This window comes from Rhinoderma darwinii, chromosome 4, assembly GCF_050947455.1.
Source record: "Rhinoderma darwinii isolate aRhiDar2 chromosome 4, aRhiDar2.hap1, whole genome shotgun sequence".
Taxonomy (NCBI): domain Eukaryota; kingdom Metazoa; phylum Chordata; class Amphibia; order Anura; family Rhinodermatidae; genus Rhinoderma; species Rhinoderma darwinii.
This window is the reverse complement of record NC_134690.1, coordinates 380,114,582-380,123,152: the sequence shown is the minus strand read 5'-3', so window position 1 is coordinate 380,123,152 and position 8,571 is coordinate 380,114,582. Positions and strand designations below refer to the sequence as shown.

General features: G+C 41.5%; 1 long non-coding RNA gene across 1 annotated transcript in view; it reads right to left on the bottom strand.

Moving 5' to 3' along the window:
* Positions 1–2,172: 2,172 nt before the first annotated feature.
* The window catches only part of LOC142761380 (uncharacterized), a 45,521-nt gene continuing 39,122 nt past the window's right edge, over positions 2,173–8,571 (bottom strand). Inside the window, exon 3 of the long non-coding RNA XR_012883623.1 lies at positions 2,173–2,353. This is a non-coding gene — a long non-coding RNA (uncharacterized LOC142761380). The remainder of the gene's footprint in view (positions 2,354–8,571) is intronic.

Below are 8,571 nucleotides of genomic sequence, written 5' to 3'. Positions count from 1 at the left end.
CCCCCGGGCAGAGCATTAGCTGATGCTCTGCTCGGGAACTCCAGCGATAGGAAACCCCTGAATTCAATGACCAAATATGGACTTCAGGAGCAGGGCTGGAGTCCCGAGCAAAGTGCTAGCTTATTCTCTGCTCGGGGACTCAAGCAATAGGCAATGTGACTGCCCCTTGTGGTCATGTTCTTGATAACACTCCGACACGAACAGCACATGACGCAAGCCCTCAGTCACATGAGGCCGTGTCGGTGCGTCATCATTATTAGAAAAGCTCCAGGACTTCCGGGAACAATTCATGAGGTTAGAACTGGATGATTTAGTACAGAATTTTAAATTAAAAGTACATTAGTAAGTTACTTCTTATCACATAAATACATTATTGCAATGAGATTTTTGGTCCCTGGATAAGCCCTTTAATGATGGTATCATGGAGCTATGTTATACTATCGATATAAAAATGAAGCAAGCAGCTCAAAGAAGGGTAACGTGACATGCAGTGATAACTATTAAATACCTTTCACCCTGTTTTATCTGATACAGCATAACATAATCCTGCGTGACAACATCTTTCAGCGACATAGTAATGATATGATTTCACATGACATGAAATATTTACCAAGGGTAAGGTACACAAAAAAGCTGATTTTTTTGCAGCATAAGAATATGTAATTTTCCACGGTTACATTATACATCACTCCTGTCTTATAGATGGAGTTTACCCATGCAGAACCTGCTGGTCAGGCCACCTGCAGCCCGACGCATTTACTATATGGGACCCATACCTATCTCTAGAACGGGGTCTCCTAAACCCTGTTCTACCTTTTTCTGCTCCCGCTGCCTCTTCCTGGTTATATGGATGGGAGTTACGAAAAACAGCGTAACTTGCTGAGCTACGCTGTTTCTGTAACTCCCATAGTAGTGAATGTCAGTTACGGAAACAGCTTAGCATGCGAGTTACGCTGTTTCCATAATTACTATTCAGTTCTATGTGACTTACGGAAACGGCATAGCTCAGCGAGTTACACTGTTTCCTTCTTCATGGTCGGAAATCACACGAGTCAGCCAAAGAACAGAGCGGTAGAACGGGGTTTAGGGGGCCCTATTCTAGAGATAGGTGCGGGTCCCAGTGGTGGGACCTGCATCTATTTGACATTTATGACATATCCTGTGGATATGTCATAAATGTCCCTGATGGGAAAACCCCTTTAAGGCGTAATCTTAATACATTTCTCCCATGTCCTGGAAAGTAATGTTGTTAAACAAAACAACATTAAATTAATACAAAAACAGTGAAGCAGAGAATTTGCAAAGTTACACAACTGTTGTGTAGAGTTGTATTAGTTAACTTCAGCCCTGTCACTGCAGCTGGTAAAGGGCCCAGAGGCCGAGGGCATCGGCAAACTTGGGGAGTGATTCTTAGGTCATAGAAACCCCAGTCTGAGCAGTTCATGAGAAAACATTGAGGTAAATGAATAAAAATACTGAGATACTGATTTATTACTGAGCGCAATGTGAGCTGAATAAGTCCCTATGCAATGCGCCCTCTAGTGGCAGCTGCAGGCAGAAAGAATTTTATAATTTAACTAGATAGTTGTGTGACGGATATTCTGCACCTATTTAGATTAAATACAATTAAATTATAGGTACACTTTCCTGCCCTATAATACCACACCAGTAAGCCCTTTACCTCCCTGAACCATATAATAATAAACTATACATCATTATATAATATTACTAAATGATCCTAGACCTCCAGGGGTATTAGATATCAACCCATAAGCATCCTAGACCATCATGGATAATAAATATCAATATTAACCCCTTCATCACCATAGACCACCATGCATAATAAATATCAATATTAACCCCTTCATCACCATAGACCACCAGAAACTTGATATTAACGGCTTAATCCAGGAATACGATCACTATCTCCTGAATCATCCCATATATACAGTGAAGGAAATAAGTATTTGATCTCTTGCTGATTTTGTAAGTTTGCCCACTGTCAAAGTCATGAACAGTCTAGAATTTTTAGGCTAGGTTAATTTTACCAGTGAGAGATAGATTATATAAAAAGAAAAACAGAAAATCACATAGTCAAAATTATATATATTTATTTGCATTGTGCTGTAGGATTGGAGTACGTATAGAAAGTTGATGTTATAATCAGGAGTGGAGGGGAAAGGAAAAAAATCAAGTGTTTGGCTCCGGAGGGGGCCACTACGGTACAGGAACATTGTTTTTTTTTTTCTTTTAAAGAAACATGATGGCGACTTTCCGCTGTCTATCTCCACTATGTGGGTTTTCCTTTGTGTAGAAGAGCTGGTATATGAGACCATTGTCCATCCATTGTTTGCTGCGGAGATAAAACTAGTTATGCTGCTGTTCACATTACTACAGTTTACTGCCAACCAGATATTTTTTTAAGCTGTTGCATGACATTGGCATGTCGAAGCTTCCCTTTCTCAAAGATGTTGTTCAGCAGCTGGGTAAATGTATGTATAATGCATACCCCAGCTACCACAGAACTGCTTTTTTTAAAATTTATTTTAATTATAAATTAAAAAATTAATTAAAATTATAAACTTTCTACAGCCACTTGCGGAGCCATGCGGCATATGAATTTATTATAGTCAATGAGAGATGTATAAAAAAATACCTTTGCATTGAACTTCCCCTAGAGATGGCTGCAGGCAAACAGAATTTTATCATATAACACTATAGCTGTGTGAAGAAAAGCAGGGGATTTGTGCCACAAAATTAAACTATTGGTACACTTTACCCTAGACCACTTGCGTTTCCTCCTTAACCATCTCAAAACTACCAGGGATATTAGGTATTAGCCAGTCATCCATAAATTTATGGACAATCCGTATGGGTGGAGGGCATTTTGCCATCTTCACATGAGCACCAACAAGTTTCGAAAACCCTGCGTTGAGTGGGTTAGGCTAGGGAAGATCAGGAGCCTTTGGTGGTCAGGAATGGAGGAGGAGCAGCCTGGGAAGAGGTGAGGAGCAGGGGGTGAGTGACAGCCCATTACCGTATTATATGTGTATTATAATTCTGCTCATTGTATAGAAAGCGGCCCTAGCCTGCCTCACATGTATACATAAGAGAAACAAATGATGTGTGTATATTTAATGGAAAGATAAAATTATCGGCTAATTTGATAAAATACATATGCTGCACATATGTCATTGGTTCTTCGCTGAAGCATATGGGAACACCACTGATTTGGATGGAAGAGATTATTTGTGCGGAGCGTGTTCCTGACAGCTGACAATGAGGTGTGAGTCACTCGACCATAAACGTGTTGTTCACCAGACAGGTATTATTACTATTGGCTGTGACATTTGAATAACACAGATAATAAAAACTTTCAAATGGTATAAAATGCCACTAATCTTTCAAACTTCACATTTCCCATGTACCATATGTCTATTCACTCTCATAGAATATAATAAATGCAAACCAAAGTGGGGTTATATTAATAAATAACCTATACCCCCTCCCCACGCATGCTCACAGCCAGCCACCGCTCTTTTACACCTAGACCAGATCTGTGCCAGAAGGGGAGATTGAAGCTCTTGGACCCAGGACCACAGTTTCCAAGCAATAGCCATGCAGTCATTGTACCTTCCTTATATAATGCTTATGTGTTCTTATGTGGCATTGAACGTCTGAAGGAGAAGGGTCCAAGATGCGGCTGCTACCGCTGTACCCCCTGTAGTTATACAACTGGATTTCCTGCCATTACAACAATTGAGACAGAGGGTGTACCTGGCATCCAACACCCCTCTTCCAAGTGTTTTTTTCCGAATCTGTAAAAGGTGCTTGGCAGAGGATCTGCACTGTGACAGGCCTATAACACTAGCTTGACCTATCACTTAATTCAATCATAGATACAGTTTAAACTGAAAGTTTACATAATTAAAGGGGTTGTCCACTTTGGGGGCTGTTTTTTATACTAATGACTATTCACAGGATAGGTCTTCAATGTATGATCGATGGACCCCGCACCGATCAGCTGTATCGGCTGCCTCCAAGTGCCGGAAGCTATGCAGGGTCGGTGAGAGAAGCAGTGGACTCTGACCACCGTATAGCGGCCATGCTGCAGTACAGCAGCTCTGCTCCTATTCAAGCAAATAGGAGCAGAACGACAGTAACACAGCACAGCCGCTATATAGTAGTCAGAGTCCACTGCTTCCAGCACCGCCCCCTGCACATCTTCCGGCGACCAGAACAGCTGATTGGTGCGGGGTCCAGGTGTCGGACCTCTACCAATCATATTCTGAAGGCTTATCCTGTGGATAGATAATCAGTATAAAAAACAGCCCCCAAACTGGATAACCCATTGAAGGCCTTATTACACGGACCAATGATCGGGTGAACGAGCGTTGGTATGAATTCTTGCTCCCGGTCATTGCCCTGTGTAAACAGGGCAGCAATCAGCCAACAAATGAGCAACGCTCCTTTGTTGGCTAATCAAATCTTATATGCAGCCCGGAAAATGGTTGCTTGTCGGAAGCACAACTCACAAAATAAGCAGGGAATGTGCTGCCGAAAATATGTAAATCCTTGGGGACCAACAATCCTATTAATCTTTCTCCCCATACATCCCGATCATTGCTCTGTTTAAATGGAAGAAGGGTTCGTCATGCTGTATTGTCGATCGGCGTACAGGTAGAAAATAGAGGAATGCTAAGGATCATTGTCCTCCTGGAAGACCTAGATACAACCAAATTTCTTGCTAATGCCTTCAGTAGGTCTAGATATTTCTTCCTCATGATGCCATCTATTTTCTGAAGCGTCTCTCTTCCAGCATGACACCCCCCCCCCCCCCCCCCCCACAGTATGATGATGGCATCCCCATGCTTTGCAATTGGGATGGTGTTCTTTGGTTTAAAAGCTTTACCCTTCTTCCTCTATACCTAGCATTGACCATTGCGATTAAAAAGTTGAATTCTTTTTTCATCTGACCAGAGAACACTCCTCCATAGGTCTTTGTCCAGGTGATCATCTGCAAAATTCAGTCTGGCTTTCTTATACCGAAGAGGCTTTACGGTTGAAACTGCGAATCCATTCATTTCGATTGGGCACGAACACCTTTCCGTATATTTACGGATGTCTGTCCGGGTCATAGAAATGATCCGCAAATTATAGAACATGTCCTATTCTTGTCTGCAATTGCGGGACGGACTCTCCCATAGAAATCCAGGGGCACTTCCACAATTGCGGACAGCTACGGATGTGTATCCGTAGCCATCGGATCTGTATTTGGGGACAGTAAAAACCCTTACAGTCGTGTGCATGAGGCCTTAATGGTGGATATAGATACTTTAGCTCCTTCACCATTTCTTACGTTGTTGTCTTGAGGTTCAGTTGACCCATTCTTACTCCAATTTGTTCAGCCCTAAGAGTTTTGTGCCTCCTTTCTGAACGATGCAGAATCTGAGTCAAGTAAAATTATCTATATTTGCATACAATGGTTTGTGCAGATATTCAGAGAAGGATCCAGACTTATGGAGGTCCACAATTTAATTTCTGATGTGTTGGCCGAGTTGCTGAGTTATTTCTATTGTATCAAGGGGAAAAAAAGCCACTGGATATAAAGGTAGTCACAGGCACACTCATTACCTCTAAAGCTTCTAAATGTCTTTACACCACTTTCTTGAATCTTTTTCATTTTTCAAAAACACAGTATACTTGAATCTAAACTTCTGACCCACTAAAAATGTAATACATTGAATTAAAGCTGCTCTATGGCAGTTCTCCTCTCTTGCTAATAGAGTGCCGCCTTGATGGGACATCCACTTTAAGGGGTTAAGGCGTTATTTCCAACTGAAACATTTATGGTATATCCACGGGATATGCTATAAATGTCTGATATATGCTGGAAAGGCAAATATCTCCAGAATGGGGGTCACCCTTCCTGGTGAAAAAAGAATGGAGATGTGGCCGTGCGTGTCTCTTCATTTATTCCTATGAGATTTACGGAAATAGTCAAGCAATCTGGCTCGGATATTTCCATAGAAATGAATGGAAAGACATGCATGGCCGCCACGTCTCCATTCAGTCTGGGACGGGGTCGTGGAACCCACATCTATTATACATTCGTGCCCCCTCCCATGGATTTCATTTGGGAATACCCCTTCAATGGGGTGTAACATATTGTTATGGGGACATCAGTCTCATGCACGTATGGAAGTATTTGTGGCTGATGCACTGTTACGGGGATATCTGTGGTAGGCTTACTTAAAAGGGTTGCCCAGGCTGGTGGCTGTTTTTTATACTGATGACCTATCCGGATCCTGTGGGGATCCAACACCCTGAGCCTGCACAGATCAGCTGTTCCGGCTGTCTACGGACGTCGGGAGCCATGCAGGGTCAGTGCCAAAATCAGATGGTTCCCATCACTGTATAGTGCCCGTGATGCAATACTGCAGCTCTGCTTCTATTCAAGTGAATAGGAGCAGAGCTGCAGTAACCCAGCACAGCCACTATACAGTGGTCGGAGCCATCTGCTTCTAGCACCGACCCTTCTGGAGGCAGCCAAAACAACTGGACAGTCCCTTTAAGTGGACATCTGTGACTGGCACCCTGTTAAAGGTGCATATGTGGCTGGTACTCAGTTCTGGTGGCATCTATGGTTTGCACACTGTTATGGGCCATCTGTGGCTGAAACGCAGTTATTGTGACATATGTGGCAGGCTGACTGTATATGGGCCTATGCGGCATGCATTTTCTGAAAGTATAGGTAGTTGAGGACTTAAAGGGGGTATCTGTGGCTTACTATTTGGGGCCAGTAACAAAAGCTTGTAAAGAATTTTGAGCACCTCACACCAGTTTTCATTGTATCACAAGCACGTTCAAATGTTGGAGGGTCTGCTACTCTGAGACCCATCGGGCATGGAGAAAGCAAAACTCAACAAAGTGCAAATTTCAACGAAAGGCAAAGAAATGGATTCAGCGCTGTATCCTCTGTGTCTTTAAAATAGGAAACTATTTCCAAGTTTTATTATACAATGAAAAAATAAAAACAATAGCAATGCAGGTAGATATTCCCGGATAAATGGAGGGATTGTGGCAGTATGAGCGGTGCCTACGCGTTTCTGACGCCTACTGCGTCCTTAGTCATGGCTTCTATAGCACTGGATCCATTTCTTTGCCTTTCTTTGTATCCTATACGTGTGCCGACACGAGGACCCGTGCGCGATTCTACACAACTGCGATAAGGTGAGCTGGAGGAACCCTCCCAATACTTTCTCTGCAAATTTCAACATCAGAATGTTTTCCTGGCTACATGGAGAAATTCCAATACAGTCTTTATATTTCATTAAAAAAATAAATGTTATTTGAACAAACCATGAACGTAGATTATAATAATGATAGAATTCATCATCATCGCCGTGTACATTGACATGATTACTTTCCCCTCTGGATCACTTTTCGTTTTAGGTTCCGTTGCTCTTTTTGGGCTAAAACCTTGTGTATTTTGGGTGGTTTAGATTTTCTTTTGTTATTGAGATCATTTAGAGAAGTAAAATTTCAGCAATTCCTGCGCCACTATGTAATAATCAGCAGTATTAGAGCTGGGACGCTGACGACTGCTTTTATATTGGAACCAACAGGTCGGTCAGCAATATAAACATATGCCAAAAACTTGTACAAATACACTTGTCTTCGGTGAAGAATGATCGCAGGATAACGTAAGCAGCAAAGTATTATTATTCTATACCCAGTTTTGTGCAATTCATTTTTAATGGAAGAATTTTGTAAGATTATTATTTGCCTGATGTGGCGGATTAGGAGTAAAGCAGTCGTGTTTAATTATGTAGAAAGCCCTAATGGACTGTGCGGTGCTGTTATATAATTGTAGGCCCGGATTAAGTTCTTTTCTGCCGCTATGCCTAAATTTAGAATGATTTCTAACTAGGAAAGGGAATTAAGACTTTCTAAGTAAAAGAGGTAAAAGTTCAATTGAATATACTGCCAGAAATCCCTGGTGAGATTAGGTTAAAGTTCCCAAATATCTGCATTGTATTACTGAAAATGATTTATTTTACTAGTGGAAATACATGTCTTTACTTATTTTAGGATATTTGGCCTTGATATTGAGTGCTTGATTCTCTCTATCCAAGAAAAGTAAGTGAACCCTTTGGAATTACCTGGATTTCTGCATTGATTACTAATAAAATGTGATTGTTTTTTAAGTCACGATTATAAACAAACACAATGTAACTAAACTAATAACATACAAACAGTTGTACGTTTCATGTCTTTTATTGAGCACATTGAATAATTATCCATAGTGCAGGGAGAAAAAGTCAATGAACCCTTGAATGTAATAACCTGTAGATCCCCCTTTAGCAGCAATCACCACCCCAAACGTTTCCTATAGCAGCAAATGAGCTTTCCACAAAGTTCAGGAGGAATTTTGGACCATTCCTCTCTGAAAATGTGTTTCAGTTCATCAATATATCTGGGATGTGTTGCCTGTACAGCCGGTTTCAGGTCGCGCTACAGCATCTCCATAGGGTTAAGGTCAGGAATCTGAGTCCTTTTTCAGCCATT